The 14,145-nt window shown below is 51.8% G+C and overlaps 1 pseudogene; it reads right to left on the reverse strand.

Moving 5' to 3' along the window:
• Nucleotides 1-2,304: 2,304 nt before the first annotated feature.
• On the reverse strand, nt 2,305-10,429 carry LOC104675222 (annotated as a pseudogene).
• Nucleotides 10,430-14,145: the final 3,716 nt, after the last annotated feature.

Below are 14,145 nucleotides of genomic sequence, written 5' to 3' on the forward strand. Positions count from 1 at the left end.
CTGACAAAGACATACGCGAGACTGGGAAGAAAAAGAGGTTAATTGGACTTACAGTTCCACATGGCTGGAGAGGCCTCAGAATCATGCCGTAAGGTGAAAGGCACTGCTTACATGGCAGCAACAAGAGAAAATGAGGAAGAAGCAAAAGCAGAAACCCCTGATAAGCCCATCAGATCTCATAAGACTTATTCACTATCACAAGAATAGCACGGGAAAGACTGGCCCCCATGATTCAATTACCTCCTCCTAGGTCCCTCCCACAACACATGGGAATTCTGGGAGATATAATTCAAGTTGAGATTTGGGTGGGGACACAGCCAAACCATATCAGTGGCCAAGGGCTCAGGAGGTTGGGTGTGCACTGAGTCCAAGGGTGACTTCCCACCCCACCATCTGACCTCTCTGAACTTCAGTTTCCTCATCTGCAAAATAGAGCCAATAGCACTCATCTGTCTGTATTAGTCAAGGTTCTCCAGAGAAACGGAACCAATAGGACAGAGAGAGAGAGATTTATTCTGAGGAGTTGTTCATGCAATTATGGAGGCTAAGTCCCAAGATGGGCAGTCAGCAAGCTCAAGACCCAGGGAAGCCGACAGACAGCTCCGGTCTGAGTTAGAGCCTACGGATCTCCAAACGCTAAGTGCCAGTCTGAAAGCCAGCAGGCTACAGGCCCAAGAGGAATCGATGTTGTAGTCTCAGTCCAAAGGCAGGAAAAGGACAGTGTCCCAGCTCCAGCAGTCAGGCAGGAGGAGCCCTTTCATGCCAGATTTTTTGTTCTATCTGGGTCTTCAAAAGAGATCCACATAGACTTCAACTGACTGGATGCAGCCCACGCCCATCAGGGAGGGCCACCTGCCTCGCTCAGCCCACCCGCTCGAATGCGGACCTCACTCAGCAATGCCTTCAGAGACACATCCAGGTAACACTCCACCAAATATGGCACCCTTGGCCCAGTCAAGGTGATGCATAAAATTAACCATCTCACCGTGTCATTTGGTTGTTGTCAGGAGTCAATGAAATAAAGCATTTGAGTGGTTAAAGAGGTACGCAAGATGTGTACCTATTACCACCGTCAACATTATAACAGCAGGACGTGGGTACATCCGATTCCCAACATTGCTAAAGCCATGACGTGGTGATTGGGATGAGCTAAAGTACTAGAATTGTCTTCTCCATGAGTTGTAAGAAGAACAAACGGTGGCCAGGCAAGGTGGCTCACGCCTGTAATCCCAGAACTTCGGGAGGCTGAGGGTGGGAAGATCACTTGCACCCAGGAGTTTGAGAACAGCCTGGGCAACAAAGGGAGACCTCATCTCTACAAAAATCAAAAAAGTAACTGGGCATGGTGGTGCACACTTATAGTCCCAGCTACTTGGGAGGCTGAGGTGGGAGGATCACTTGATCCCAGGAGGTTGAGGCTACAGTGAGCCATGATCACACCACTGCATTCCAGCCTGGGCAACAAAGCTTGAGGCCCTGTCTCAAAAAAAAAAAAAAAAAGAGGCCAGACGCGGTGGCTCACACCTGTAATCCCAGCACTTTGGGAGGCCAAAGCGGGAGGATCATCTGAGGTCAGAAGTTCGAGACCAAGCCTGACCAACATGGTGAAACCCTGTCTCTATTAAAAATACAAAAATTAGCTGGGCTTGGTGGTGTATGCCTGTAATCCCAGCTACTCGGGAGGCTGAGGCAGGAATATCACTTGAACCCGGGAGGCAGAGTTTGCAGTGAGCCGAGATCGAGCCATTGCTCTCCAGCCTGGGCAACAGAGCAAAACTCCATCTCAAAACAACAACAACAGCAACAACAAAGGGGTGAAAGGGCATGGGTCCCTGGTCAGGCCAACACCATCACCTCCCAGAGCACTTGCCTGCCCAGTCCTGGGGCAGAGTTCCCTGAGTCCCAGTTTAATTGTCCATACATCTGTGCCCCCTCCACCTCTAATCTAACCTGCTGCCAGACAGCGCCTGCATGTCAGCACACCCACGTCCCCACTCATCCATGCAAGCTCCTCCCAACTGTCCTCGAGATGAAAGTGCCACTTGTCAAAGGTGCACCAGGTGCCGGCCTCTGAGTGGGTGCTTCATTGCCTCTGTTATTTCATTTAACTACCACGCATCATGACAAACAAATGATTTGAAGAGTCTCTTAGGGAGGGTGCTGTTGAAGAAAACATACTCTGCTGCCCAGGTGGCAGGAAGTGAGGACCTGAGACAGAAAAGCTGTCTCAAAAGACATGGACAGGAACTAGGGGTTGAGGGAGCAGAGACAGGACCGACCCTACAGCAAAGGGAGGTGGGAGGCCTAGGCCCGTCCTGCCTTCCCAGGACTTAGCTTAATCCCAGAACTCTGGAGGAGGGGTGCAGGGGTCTTGAGGTGATGCATTCCCAAGGGTCTGGTCAGCTGGGAAGGTGGCTGCTGGAAGAGCTTCAGAGTCAAGCCCAGGAATCTGCATTTTAACATACTTCCAACGTCATGTTTGGGAACCACTGCTCCACCTCTCATGAGGAGGAAACTGAAGCCCGTAAAAGGAAAGAGACTTGGAATGAAGGAACCCCAGACCTGAAGGGCCTCCGAGCTCACCCAGCCGCAGCCCCAGTTCACTCTCAAACAAGATGTATTTGTTGCAGCAGTTTCTGCTCAGTCCCTTCTGTGACAGCGATGTCAAACCTCCCAGAAGTGCGTCTCAGAAACAGCTCACTTTGTGGTAGCAGATGAACTCACTCCTGGGCTTTGCTATTCTTCAAAGACTAACAGCCTTAGAAGAAATCATGGCAGGGCTGGCCATAGGCCACCTGGGAGCTAGGCAGAATCTGACTTTGGCCCCAGCCTCTCTGTGATCTTTTCTGTTGCTGTGGAGGGATTTCCATGAGTCAGAGCCCTGACTTCAAATGCCAGGTTTGCTGTGTGACCCTAGCAGGTTGCTCACCCTCTCTGAGCCTTCCTTTTCCAACAGGTATGATAGAAATATGACCTACCTTATGGGCTGGTGTGATAAGGAAATGGCTTAACAAACAAATGAGATGCCCGCAACCCCCAAAAGTCCCTTCTTGTCCCCTTTCAACATGTCTCCTCCCCTTCCCCAGTCTCAGGGGCTGTAGCACCCCCTCCTCTAGCCTTGATTGCTCTCGGGGCACTGATGTGTGGATTGCTTTGATGGTGTGGACTATCATCTTCTGAGTGGCTCCCTCCCCAGGCACTTCCGCATTCCTGATCTGCCTTTTCCCTGAGCTTTCGAAGACTTTGTCCCCAGGAAGAAGCACAGCTGAACTGCACATGAACAACCTCAAGGAGGGGGTGAGCACAGCCCTTCACAGTTTGCAGAGCCTCTGGCCCCACCCTCTCATCCATCCTCTCTCAGCACAGGGGCAGGTCAGGGTGATGAAGCAGGGGCCACAGAGGTCTGCAGGAGCCAGTCCCATAGATCTGAGGATGTTCACCCAGCCAGGCACCCACTTCCCACCCTGACCCCAACCAACCTCCACCTCCCACCACTCTTAAGGAGCTCCTGCTGCTCCTTTAGGACCCCGGGGCATCCTCCTTAGGGGCCAGCCTTCCGCCTTGGTGGGTGGGGCAGAAACTGAGGCTTCAGGCATCAGCCTTAGCCCTGACGGAGGGGGTGCCCTCAGCCCTGGGCTGTCTCCACCCTCCCTCCAAGACCCTCAAGGTGTACAGAGCTGTAAGTGTTACAGTAAAGGGGTCCCGATCCAGACCCCAGGAGAGGGTTCTTGGATCTCACGCAAGAAAGAATTCCGGTTGAGTCCGTAAAGTGAAATCAAGTTTATTAGGAAAGGAAAGGAATAAAGAATGACTACTCCATAGACAGAACAGCCCCAAGGGCTGCTGGTTGCACATTTTTCTGGTTATTTCTTGATGATATGCTAAACAAGGGGTGGATTATTCATGCCTACCCTTTTTAGACCATATAGGGTAACTTCCTGACATAGCTGTGGCATTTGTAAACTGTCATGGCGCTGGTGGGAATGTAGCAGCAAGGATGACCAGAGGTCACTCTCACGCCCATCTAGGTTTTTGTGGGTTTTGGCCGGCTTCTTTACTGCAGCCTGTTTTATCAGCAAGGTCTTTATGACCTGTATCTTGTGCCGACCTCGTATCTCATCCCGTGACTTAGAATGTCTTCACCATCTGGGAATGCAGCCCGGTAGGTCTCAGCCTCATTTTACCCAGCTCCTACTCAAGATGGAGTTGCTCTGGTTTACATGCCTCTGACATAAGCATGTGTGCCCACTTTGACCAAATCCATGAGGGGCACCTGCACCACCTAGCCCTGCCAGCCATTGGCCTGCTCCCACGGTGGGTCCCCTCCAGAAGCCCCCAGAAGCCCCTGAGCTCTTCCTCTCTTCACCTGCTTCCCGCCCACACACACCCTGTGCTCCAGCCACGGGTACCCCGTCCAGATCCCTCCCCCATCTCCATACCTTCGCCCATGCTGCTCCCCCTGCCTGGCATGCTGGCACCCCCACCCCACCCCCACCCCAACCCAGCCACCTGCAAACTCCTCCAAGTTCAAGCTCAAGCCTTTATCCCTCTAGGAAGCTTCCCTGAGAGGCTCAGACAGAAAAGATGCAGCCAACTTACTATTCAGTGAGCCTCTCTCCCTATTAGGGAAATGCAGACCCTGCGATCCTGCCCAGCAGGGCTGCCACTCTGCACCCCACTGTGGCACTCACATTGAGGACAGGGTCACACACCTGGTTATTATGCCTTCATGTCTATTTAACCATGTGCCAGGCACTGTGCTAGGAGCCTTGTGTGGATCAACTCATCCAATCCTCACCCTCAACCTAGAACTCGGAGGGCACAGAATAGGCACAGCCACAAAGCTGCTGCTGGAAAGGATGACACAGGCGAATGCAGGCCGGGATGGGTGAAAGGGTCTCTCAAGGAAATGAGCTGGAGTCGGGTCTGGAAAAGCAGCAGAACGTGCTCCTGGCCCTGCCACACACCTGGGTCCCAGAGCTACATGGAGCTGACTGCCACCCCTGTCTGCAACCCTGGCCTTCTCCGCAGGACGCCTAACAACTTCCTTCCCCTGGCCTGCTGGCTAGAAACCCCTGCAGGCAGATGGCCTTTCTGACCGGCCTTCTCCTGGCTACTGTAGCCTCACCGGAGGGCCAGGCCCAGGCCAGGGGCAGCTCCAGCCTCAGCAGGCCAGGGCAGCTCCTGCCTCAGCAGGCCAGGGCAGCTCCAAAGGTGGGTTCTGGACCAGGGTCTCCCCTGAGCCAGGCAGGGGCTCCCCACGGGAGACAGTGCCAACCATACAGGCTGGGGGTGCAAACTGAGCCTGGGGAAGGAGAGGCTGACCTCCCGGTGATCAGAGGGGGCGGCACCAGCCTCAGCCATGCAGGTGTGAATTCCTTCCCCCAGCCTGAGACCAGTGCCACACCCCCACCCTCTCTCCCCAGGCTCCCCCATGGATTACCCCTGCCTGACACCCCATGCTGGCAACCAGAGGCTGATTCTGCCTGACTGCCCCCAGCTCCTCAAGCGTGCAGCCTGGGTTCCAGAGGGGGGCCATACCCCCGGTCAGAGACCACCAGGGAAGTATCACAGACCGCAGCCAGCGTGTGAGCTCAGCTGGGAGTTTGCACCAAGCCTGGCTCTGGAGTGAGGCCTGACTGACGCAGGCTAGGTCCACCCTGCATGGGCCAGCAGGTGTGGGTAAGTCGTGGGGCTCAGAGAGGGGCTTGGAAGGCCAAATGCAAGGCGGCTGGACCCATGATCGCAGCACATAGCGTCCCCTTGACTTGCTGGGAGAAGCTCGTGCCCTCATAGTTAGCAATTCCATGGCCACTGGAGGCCAGAGTGGGAGCTGGGAGGCTCGGGACACCATAGCCTTGGGCCCCCGGCCCTTGCCGGGCTGGTGTTCACCTGTAAATGCTGCTTCCACTGTTCAAGCACTGATGCTCCTCCACGCTCACGGGTAAACAGCGGCTGCCCACCTCCAAGACCCCCACATGCTGCACGGCAGGGGACCTCCTGCGTCCCTTCTGGGCCCTCCCTATGGGTTAAGAATGTCACCCCTGCCAGGGCATCTGCCTCCCCAGGCCCACAGCTGGGCTCCTTTCACAGACACCGTATCTGGACAATCCATTTGTTCTGTGTTTGATCAGAAACGGCCGGCTTCTCGGCACCTGGGGATGGTGGAGCCAGGGGAGATGCCGCGGGCCTGAGGGAGGATACAAAGCTCCAGGGTGCCCCCTGCTGCCTCTGGGGCGTTCTGCAGTCATGGCCAACATGGACTTGGACACAACCTGCTCCGATCTTCAGAAATATTATCCAGGAGACCTGCTTTCTCCCAAAACGCATTCGGCTGCCCACCCATGGGAGGTTACAGAATAAAGAACATAAAGACATGCTCCAGAATACGTTCCGAATGCTTAAAATTTCCCCAACTCCCATGAATCTAGAGTCTTTGAAATATAGATCATTGAGTATCTTTTTGATAACCGAAGTAAAACTGTTTATGTGAGATGCTTTTCCTCTGTAAATAACAACTCAAGAAGAGACCAGGAACTACAGTCAGAAGGGATTCTGGTCCTGGGGGTCCATTTCTTGCCTGTGTGGTCTAGGTGGGTCGTGGTCTTCCAGTTTCTGCCCCTAAATCCACATGTGATCAGCTCCACCTCACAAGGCCGTCACAATATTTCACAAGAGAAATGCACGAAAGCGTACTTTTAAAGCAGTGTACACAGTTGCTGTTTTTAATGTCATTATCCATCAGGGAATTTTTAACTTATCTCCCAGAGGCTTGACTGGATTGAAAATGTAAGGTCTATTTAATGAAAATTATCAAGGAAGTTCCTGGGGAAAAGAAACTTAGACGTGGTCAAGTATTAGTCAAGCCCCAGCTCTGCAGTTTGAATAAAGCACACAATTTAGAAGTCGTATGCGTGAATTCCATGCCAGGCCTGCCACTTATTGCCTGTGTCCCTGCACAAGACATTCAGCCTCTTGAAGCCTTTGTTTTCTCATCCATAAAATGGAGCTAATACTGTTCACCGAATGAGATGAGGTGAGGACTGGAAATAATGCCTGATGTACAGTGGGGGCTGAATACAAGGTTGGTTCTTTTTTTTTTTTTTTTTTTTTTTTTTGAGATGGAGTCTCACTCTGTCACCTAGCCTGGAGTGCACTGGCGTGATCTCAGCTCACTTCAACCTCCACCTCCCGGTTTCAAGTGATTCTCCTGCCTCAGCCTCCCAAGTAGCTGGGATCACAGACTCGTGCCACCACGCCTGGCTAACTTTTATATTTTTAGTAGAGACGTGGTTTTGCCATGTTGGCCAGGCTAGTCTGGAACTCCTGATCTCAGGTGATCTACTTGCCTCGGCCTCCCAAAGGGCTGGAGTTACAGGCGTGAGCCACCACGCCCGGCCGTATAAGGTCGGTTGCATCCCTTAGTAGATCCCAGAAGGGATTCAAATCTGTATCATCTGTGATTGGTTGAATTGTGCTTCTTGAAATTTGCATTTAAGTCCTAATCCCCAGACCCCAGAAGGTGACCTTATTTGGAACTAGGGTCATTGTCGATGTGAGGAGTTCAGATGAGGTCATACTGGAGTAGGGTGGGCTGAGATCCAGTATGAATGTGACCTCATAAAAAAAGGAGAAATTTAGACAGAGACACATGAAGAAACAACACCATGTGAAGATGATGGCAGAGATTAGGGTAATGTTTCTGCACACCAAGGAACATCAAAGATTGCCAGGAAGGCCCCAAAAGCGAGGTAAGGGGCCTGGCACAGATTCTCCCTCACTGCCACAGAAGGAATGAACCCCACCAACCCCTCTTCTTAGACCTCTGACCTCTAGCACTGTGAGATGCTGTATTTCCCTTGTTTAGCCACCCAGTTCGTGGCATTGTGTTAGGGCAGCTCTGGCAAACTATTACATAATCCGAGAGACTGTCACACATTTACTATCTTTACTGCTGAATAATCCTTACCAATGGGCCCAGGCCGGGCATGGTGGCTGACGCCCGTAATGCCAGTACTTTGGGTGGCCAAGGAGTGTGGATCACTTGAGCCCAGGAGTTTGAGACCAGCCTGGGCAACATAGTGAGACCCCATTGTCACAGCAAAATAAATAAAATTAGCTGGGTGTGGTGGCACACACCTGTGGTCCCAGTTACTCAGAGCACTGAGGTGGGAAAATCATGGGACACGAGAGGCTACAGTCAGTTGTGATGGTGCCACTCCACTCCAGCCTGGATGACAGAGGGAGAGCCTGTCTCAAAAAAATAAAATACAATAAAATAAAGCCCAGGAAGGTAGGGTCGGAGCCTAGACAGACTAGAACCCAGATCTCTGGATTCTTAATTCTGTGCTCTTTCCACTACCCCTGACAGTCATGTCTTAGGCGTTAACATGATTGACCAGGTGCAGTGGCTCACACCTATAATCCTAGCACTCTGGGAAGCCAAGGCGGGCAGATTGCTTGAGCCCAAGAGTTTGAGACCAGTCTGGGCAACACGGTGAGACCCTGTCTCTACAAGAAAATACAAAAACTACCCAGGCATGGTGGCGCATGCCTGTAGTCCTAGCTACTTGGGAGGCTGAGGTGGGAGGATTGCTGAGCCCAGGAGTTGGAGGCTGCAGGGAGCCATGATCATGCCACTGCATTCCGGCCTACTCCCCTAAAGATATGCAGTAGACACAGGAGGAAGCACGTCCATTCAGACTTTTCCCATGCATTCAACTCATAATAACAACACCAGAATCAGAATGCATATACCACTTGGCAACACGTTTTGTTATTATTGTTTTATCATGTTTGTTTTGTTTAACATTATATAGATGACATCTTTACAAGTAATAAGTATAGTAAAGATACCACAAGTAACATAACCCATCACCTATTGATGGACTTTTTTTTTTTTTTTTTTTTTTTTTTTGGTGTGTGTGTGTGTGAGATGGAGTCTTGCTCTGCTGCCCAGGCTGGAGTGCAATGGCGCAATCTCAGCTTACTGTAACCTCTGCCTCCAGGGTTCAAGCAATTCTCCTGCCTCAGCCTCCCAAGCAGCTGGGACTACAGGCATGCACCACCATGCTCGGCTAATTTTTTGTACTTTTAGTAGAGGTGGGGTTTCACCATGTTGGCCAGGCTGGTCTCGAACTCCTGACCTCAGATAATCCACCCGCCTCGGCTTCCCAAAGTACTGGGATTATAGGCATGAGCCACTGCACCTGGCCCTTGATGGACATTTAGATTGTTTCCCGTTTTTTTGTTTGTTTGTTTGTTTTACTAACACAAATAATACTGCAGAAAATCGTCTCAAGTAACTTTGCACATTTGTATCTTTTTTTTTTTTTTTTTGTAGAATAAATGCCTAAACATGCCAAATCTGTTTGTGATGGCTTTAAATAACCTCTACAAAGTATTTGATCCCTCTCCCATCAAAAGTGGAGTTTAATTCTCCTCCCTTTGAATATGGGCCAGTATTTGTACTTATTTCTAATAAACAGAATGTGGTAGAAGTGGCACAGGGTGGCTTCTGTGGTTAGGATAGAAAAGGTGACACAGCTTCCACCTGGCTCCCTCTTTGTCAGTTCCTCATCCTTGAAACACGGCCACTTCACATTGGAGAGAAGCCCAAGCCACACGGAGGGGCCCCAGCTGGCCGCCAGACCCACCTGAGGTCACAGCCGACAGCTGGCATCAACCTCCAGCCTTGACAGTGAATGAACCTTAGGATGGCCCGTCTCATTATTTTATACCGACATGATTTACCCTCAAAAGAAGAATGAAAGAAATACAAATTATAGCAATGTTATCTTTAGCAAGGACTGCTTGCAAGGTTGGCCCTTGGTTGGTATCTGGGAAATTGGACCTGGGGAGTGTTCCGACCCTTCCCTGATAAGAATAGTTCACTGCCCCTAAACTGTGTAAACACTGTGGTTTATGTCTTTGTACTGGGAGTCCCGAATTTCGGTACATGCTAGGCAGAGGGTGCCTTTGTGACTAGCCTGCAGTAAAATCCTCGGTGCCAAATCTCTAGTGAGTGTCCCTGACAGATGACATTCCACACGTGTTGTCCCAACACACTGCTGGGGGAAGTGAGTGCATCCACCGTGTGACAGGGTCTTGAACCCTCACACTCCCTTTCCTCTGGACTTGACCCATGTGCCTTTTTCCTTTGCTGATTTTGCTTCATGTCCTGTTGTCGTAATACATCATAGCCTCAAGTATCACTGTATGCTGAGTCCTGCGAGTTTTCCTAGCCAATTATCAAACCCAGGGTGGTCTTAGAGACCCCAACACGCCACGGCAACAAGACTACAGGGAAGCCGGCGCTTCCTGTATGTGTATACATTGCTGGTGGTACCTGCATGGACACCATGAGAGGAATACAGCCTGTCTATTGAAAGCCACTCAATGTCCACTTCCTCTGACTGAGTAATCCCATCTGGGAATGTGTCCTGTGGCAACAATTCCACAGCAGGAAGCAGAGGCTTGAAGATACTCATCACAGCTGGTGCTAAACCTGAACAAAATCTAAATGTCCAAGAAGAGAAAAATTTGGTTAAACACATTGTGGTGCATCAACTCTAAGAAACTGGCTACAATGAGATGTGTAAAGATTATAAAGCACCTGTGGTCCCAGCTACTTGGGAGGCTGAGATGGATCCCCTGAGCCCAGGGAGGTGGAGGCTGCAATGAGCTATGACCATGTCTGGGTGACAAAGACCCTGTCTCAAAAAAGAAAAAAAAAAAAATTGTAAAGAGAAACATGAAAAGATGTTGCTGATACATTAAAAAAATTTTTTTGGCCAGGCATGATGGCTCACGCCTGTAACCCCAGCACTTTGGGAGGCCGAGGTGGGCAGATCACTGGAGTCAAGAGTTCAAGACAAGCCTGGCCAACATGGCGAAACCCCGTCTCTACTAAAAATACAAAAATTCGTCGAACATGGTGGCACACGTCTTTAATCCCAGCTATTCAGGAGGCTGAGATGGGAGAATCATTTGAGCCCAGGAGGTGGAGGTTGTAGTGAACAGAGATCATGCCCCACTGCACTCCAGCCTGGGTGACAGAATGAGGCTGCCTCTAAATAAATTAATAAATTAATAAATAAACAATTTTAAGCTGAGTACAAAATGTTGGGCACATTGACAGCAACTGTACAACCAACAGTAAGACCCAAAGCGGCTACTTTCACCCAGAGTGAAAATGGTTGGGGCTACAAGAGGAAGGCCAGTGCAGATTTTTCCATAGATAAATTGGGCCTTCCTTTAATGTTGCTGTTCTGATGAACCGGGAGCTTTCTGCGGACTTGGCGGGAGCAGCTGACAAGGCAAGAATTGTGGCCCTGGATGCTTCCTCTGCGGTCACCGCCTGGTATGACGCCTCCAAGGTGTGTGCGTGCGGGAAGGAGAGAGAGGGTCGTAAAGCCAACTTTTCATCCAAAAAGCAGAGGCTTAGGGGACAAAAGGAACGGAAAATATCCCCTGCAAATTAAAAAATGCAGACACACATTTTCCCTGCCTTCACCTCCCACGGACCCGGCCCTTCAGCTCCTTCCCGCGGGCTCCCAAGCTCCGGGTCCCGTGGACCCTCCCTCGCCCGCCTACCCGGGAAGGGACGGGGCCGACAGGAAGTGGGCGGGGCTGGCTCGCAGGGCGGAGCCTCGTCGCTCTCTGTGAATCGCAGGTGTCGGTACTCCCGGGCTGGTGGGGCCACCCTGTGGCTGCCTGGGCTGGAACGTTCTGCCTCGCCCAGCTGAAGGCCCTAAACTTGCTAAGCCTTTTAGGGTTGAGGAAAACCCATTAAAAGACAACTCCAGCAACCTCCCAAAGGCAGGGATTCTTGTGCTCCCCTGGAAAGTCTCATATAAAGCTAGACCACAAAATGTGGGGTGGGCCCTGAGCCCTCGCTCAAGGGCACAGAGCAAGTCACTGGCAGAGCAGGGACTGGAACCCAGTGTCCTAATCCCCAGGTGAGGCCAGCCTTAGAGCTGCGGGAGGGGCAGGGCGGCGTGGGTCCTCCCAGGCTGGGGCTCAATGAGGCGCACCCAGAGTGAATTTGGATGTTTTTCCAGGGATAAGGACATGTGAAAAGAGACTGGCAGTGACTGACCTGGACTGGCAGGTGAGGGTTTTTTTTTCCCCTCAACATTTTATTTTGAAATTTTTCAGACACACAGAGAAGTTGAAAGAATGGCAGGGCAGACACCCAGCATATGCCTGCCTATATGCACACCACCTAGATTCTACAGTTACGTTGTATTGTATTTGCTTTGTCACACATCAGTCCAGCCCTCTATCAACTCTCGGTCTGAAATGGTTTTTAAATTATATTTTAATTTTTAAGAACCAATCTCCAGCCGGGCGCCGTGGCTCACACCTGTGATCCCAGCGCTTTGGGAAGCCAAGGTGGGTGGATCACCTGAGGTCAGGAGTTCGAGACCAGCCTGGCCAACATGGTGAAACTCTGTCTCTACTAAAAATACAAAAGAAATTAGCTGGGTGTGGCAGTGCACACCTGTATTCCCAGCTACTCGGGAAGCTGAGGCAGGAGAATCGCTTGAACCTGGGAGGCAGAGATTGCAGTGAGCCAAGATTGCACCACTGCACTCCAGCCCCGGTAACAGAGTGAGACTCCGTCTAAAAAAAAAAAAAAAACTCAGTGGAAATATTTAGCCTCTACATACATCAGTAACTCGATTAGTCGTGATGGTTTGTCGCAGATGCCCTTGCTGGCCTTTTTTGTCCTGGTCCCTGTGTCTAGAGTCTGTGGCCAGGGCTGGAGGTATCTGAGCAAACTGCATGGCTGTTCCCAGCTGCTCAGGGCTACAGCCTACGGTCAGCCTGACAAAGCCTCCCAGGACACATTGTCCTCTCTAAAGACACTCACGGGGTGTCTTTAGAACCCCCCTTCTGGGGGTTCAGGGAAGTCAGAGCCGCTGCTCCTTGGGCATGGCAGGAACCTGTCGTCGCGGTGCAGGGAGCACAGACACCTCCATGAGAGCAGCACTCAGAAAAGCCTGGCCCAGGGTCCCGGCACAAAGCGGCCCATCCTGCCACGCTCCTGCTGCGCTCATCTTTACCAGGAAAATTTAAGTCACTAGATGCCAGCCTGTATCATCCCAGCTCTGAGGGGAGGAACAGAGGAGAGACAGAGTCCCAGGCTTGCAGCCTGATTTTAGATCAATGCTTTCCCAAAAGGTCACACCCCTCAGCTTCATCCTCATGCAAGTGTGGGAAGACAAAGCTGGCAGCTCTTTGTGGCCTGGCTCTCAGCCCTGTCTTCTCCACGCCAGCCCTCCGCCCGAGCCCAGTGGGGGCTTCATTGCCATTGCTTACCCACACCATGGCAATGGCGACCTCACCTGTTTCTTACCCCTTTCCTGATGGTTCTGTTCCCTGCAGTTCCCTTGGGGCTCACAGCCCATCAGTATCTCTCCACTGGGTACAGGATACAGTGGAAAACACCCCGGGGCTTGCCCCCGTGTGCCCTGCCACCCCCGTCCTTGTCTCCTCCCCCACATCTCCCAAAATGCCAGGCTCTCTCCTGCATCCAAGCTTTTGTGGTCACCCCAGTTTTTCTACCTGGCAAGTCCTTTCACCTGTGAAGTCCCAACTCCTTGCTGCCTCCCTCATAGAAGCAGAATCCAGCTGGGGCACACAGGACTGGCCACAGTGCGAGCTCAGTGGTTCACTGGCTGCCCTGCTGCCCTGCACCCCAGGCACTCTGCGCAGGCCTCTATTCATCAGGGTTTTGTGTGCACTTAGCTCTTCCTGTACAAAGCTAGGAAGCAGCGGGCCAGCTGAATGGACCCACAGAGAAGCTGCGTGGAAGGAACTGTGAATCTGCCAGCACCTACCGGAACGGCAGGAAACCCAGAGAACCACCAGCACCTACCAGAACAGCACGAAACTCTGAGAACCGGAAGCAGAGAGTGCAGGAGGCAAGTGATGAGAGCAGCGGGAGTCCCTGGAGCTCAGCTGAGCCAGACCAGGAGAGGCTGCCACGGAGGGAGCCTGGCTGCACCCAGTTAGCACAGAAACAGGGCTGAGGGCTCGGACCGTGAGCCCTCAGGTTCTCACTGTTCCCTTCAGCTGGTGACTGTGTGACCGTGGGCGGTCACTTAATCTTGCCGGTAAGGGCCTCAGTTTCCTCAT

Source organism: Rhinopithecus roxellana, chromosome 17 (genome assembly GCF_007565055.1).
Source record: "Rhinopithecus roxellana isolate Shanxi Qingling chromosome 17, ASM756505v1, whole genome shotgun sequence".
Lineage (NCBI taxonomy): Eukaryota > Metazoa > Chordata > Mammalia > Primates > Cercopithecidae > Rhinopithecus > Rhinopithecus roxellana.